Source organism: Arachis duranensis, chromosome 3, assembly GCF_000817695.3.
Source record: "Arachis duranensis cultivar V14167 chromosome 3, aradu.V14167.gnm2.J7QH, whole genome shotgun sequence".
NCBI lineage: Eukaryota > Viridiplantae > Streptophyta > Magnoliopsida > Fabales > Fabaceae > Arachis > Arachis duranensis.
In genome coordinates, this window is record NC_029774.3 from 22,878,197 (window position 1) to 22,881,694 (window position 3,498).

Below are 3,498 nucleotides of genomic sequence, written 5' to 3' on the forward strand. Positions count from 1 at the left end.
CTGTGTTTGCTATATTATACTCCTGCTGGTTGTTGGGAGGTCTGAAGGAATTGGAAAGGGAAGTGTTAGTTAGACTGAAGTATCTTTAGTCAGATGCCCTTTTTGGTTTAGCTTGTTTATAAGCTTTGATATTATCTGGGGGAAGTTCTAGGATTGCCTTTGGCTTTTCTCCATTATTATGTATTATATATGTGGAAGCTGTTACCTGCTGGGAACCTCTGGTTCTCACCCATGCGGATTTTGTGGTTTTCAGATGCAGGACGTGAGGTGTCCCGCTGATGCATGCTGGAGACTTCTAGATTTGCGAAGATCCTTTGTTCTCGGGGCTATGTTTTGGTTTATATGTTTTGCTTAGATACTTTTATCTCCATTAAATAATACAAACTGTGATGACTCCTCTTATGGGAGATTTTGGAGAATAGATTTTATGTATTTGTGTCCCTTTGGGTTTCCTTTGGGGTTTTCCTTATTCTATCATATGTATATATTGCTATGCTCGGACCGGTTATCTTCGCAGCCGGATCTTGAGTCTTGATATTCCTGTTTTTGACACTCCTTTGTATATATGCAATCTCGCGTTGGTTTATCCTTGTTCGTTACGTTATCGATCGGAGTGTTGCGCTTTCGAGTTGCGGTTTTTTTGTTTACCCCTTTTTCTACAAAGGCTCCTAGTTATAATCAATCATTCATACTACTATATGTACTAAATTTTTATTTTAGAGGTCGTAATACCTTGCCATCTCTGAATTATGACTTAAGCATAAGACTCTGTATGGTAGGGTGTTACACACTAGATGGTAGCCGACAACGAGAAAAGAAGGCAGGAGATAGGGGAAGAGAAAGAGAGAAAGTGTTTTCCCAGGGGTTGTTCGGTGAAGGTGGAAGAAGAAGAAGAAGATGATGATGATGATGATGGTGGTGGTGGTGGTTCTGTGGTTCTGATGGAGACGCTGGGGGTGATGATCGATGGTGGCGCTGCGTTGGTGGTTGAAGAAAAGCTAGGGTTGGAGAAGGGGGAATCATTTAGACTTCAGAGCTCTGAACTTGGTCGAGTGAGTGATGAGTGCTTAGGGCTTTTGGCTCTCTTCTTGATTTGATTTGTGGCCGTTGGAAAGAGAACCGTCATTGTCTTGGTTCTTTTGTAGCTGAAATGTAAACCTCTTCCATAACCGCCCAATCTTATTAATTTGTGGCGGTTTGATAAACAGCCACCAATTAGCTGCCACTATCTTCCGCATTTGTTGTAGTGATATAAAATTACTCATATCTAGAATTACAGGCACAGTCCTGTAAAAAATAAGCTGGTATATGTCTTATCAAAAGTTAAAACTTTAAAACAAATTTATCCTCGTTCTAAATTATCTTAATGAAAAAGTATCTGTCAAAAAGTAAAATTATACATATTAAGAAAATAATGAATTAATCTTAATAATATAAAAATTTATATTCACTGCTAAATAAGTCAATATATTAATTAATATGGTAATTTAATTCTTGTAATTAAATAAGGATATTATTGAAAATAATAATTACAATGCCATGCATGCCAATAAAAATGAAAAAAATAAAATTTTGTTATGAAAATATTTCAACAAAAATTTTAAAATGAAGAGTTAATAATAATTTAATAGAAACCTAATTTAAAAAAAAAGACAAATAGTACTATTATTTTGCATAATCAAAAGTGTCATAATTACTATTTGAATAATTATAAAAAATTAATTATTAATTAGTTAATATTAGTCAATTTTTTATCGTAAAATTAACTTTTAACATTTATTGTTCGAAGAATTTAGAATTTAGAATTCAAAATATAAACATAATTTGAAAAGAGAAACCCTTAGAGACCAGCAATTTTAATATTTTTGGCCATTATTTAATCAGCATAAACACTAAATTATCTTTAATAAATAAATTTTACTAATTCATATGTGCAAACTGTATTGATTTATGTGTGTAAATAAACTCTGGTAAATATAAGTGCAAACTTTTTGTGTGTAAAATCTCTATAATTATAGGTGCAAATTATTGCTAACCAAATGCTGACAAAAAACGATAATATCTGCTTATCATGTAGCATTGCTCTAAACTAAGTGATAGTAAAAAAAATAACTCCCTAATTGAACTCATTTACCTTCACGAAATGGCATTTCAAGGAGGAATTGAGTCAAACATATCTCCTCCAACATACATTACAAGAAAAACGCTGAGTACCATTGGAAGAAATCGGACGGTATAAACCTCATCAGTAAATCTTTCCAGTCGAATTTTTTTCGTCCGACGGTAATTATCGTCGGATACTGCGACAGATTACCTGCTCAAAAAATCATTTAGTTACCGGCAGATTTTTCGACGGTAATGTTGGCGACACAATATGTTGTTTCTCGCACTATTACCATCAGATTATTCTCTCAGTAAATTCGACGGTAAAGTCAATTTTAAAAAGAAATGTGAAATAAATGGTCAAATTTTAAATAATAGAAACCAATTATTTAAAATAAATTAAAAGTCAAATAAATCAAATAAATACAATAAGATAATAAATTGAAGCACTAATCACTAAAGATCCAAGTAGTTCTCGTCGTCGTCCTCCTACAGTAAGAGGAGTTCGATTGTGGAGATTTGCGACCATGTGGCCGAGCTCATCGTATAAATTTCCTAAGAGTAATTTGGAGAGGCACAAAACTGATGAACTTTCATGGATTAAAGCAGCAAGAGGTTGATAGAGTCTTTGCATAGTGATACTACGTGAGCAGAAGACAACAGTATTCAACCAAAAGTATAAAAAAGCTACATGTTCCTCATCAGAAATGGGACTATCACCTTGTCCCATGTTATTTTTTATGATTTCTCTATAAGATGAGTTGTCCCAATTGATTTTATATTTCTTTGTTGGTTCCATGTTGGGAAAACTATTGATCCCTGAAGGAGGTAGTCTTTGTTGTTCGATTGACTCCAGAAGTACAGAGTGGCTCCAATCATCTAATGGTGGGTGGTGAGTTGGTATTGAGACAATTGAAGCAGATCATATATACCATCTCAAGTCTAGAAATCCTTTTTCTTTTGTTCGATTCTTTTGAACCAGGCTAAATAGTTGACACTTTTGGATGAAGTTGTTGAGCTATTTCGAAATTTCTTGGTATGGTCATCAAAGGGAGCCATGTACATGTCTTTTTTTTATCAATAGTTCTTGATCAGGAAGAGAGAAAAAAAGAAAGAACTTTATTAATTTCAGAAGGAGGAAGTAGAGGACTTAAGAAACAATACATTTAGTTATCAATGGCAAATGGAAAGAGAATTTTTTTTTTTTGCATTAACAGCATCAACTGAGTTTTCAATGATAATGTCGTAGTCTTGAGCTAAAATTTGAAGATTCACACATGGAATTTCTTCCACTGTTTCTTTTCTTTTATTAGAAGGAGAAAGGTTGTTGTTAGTGGCCATGGCGATTCTGAAAAATCATAGTAATAATATGAGTGAAGTAAAAGAGAAGAGTCC

At 33.6% G+C, this 3,498-nt stretch overlaps 1 long non-coding RNA gene across 2 annotated transcripts in view; it reads left to right on the forward strand.

Moving 5' to 3' along the window:
• Nucleotides 1-571, forward strand: part of LOC127745415 (uncharacterized) — a 15,626-nt gene extending 15,055 nt beyond the window's left edge. For both annotated transcript variants that reach the window (XR_008006611.1, XR_008006610.1), the window contains exon 3: nt 254-571. This is a non-coding gene — a long non-coding RNA (uncharacterized LOC127745415). The remainder of the gene's footprint in view (nt 1-253) is intronic.
• Nucleotides 572-3,498: the final 2,927 nt, after the last annotated feature.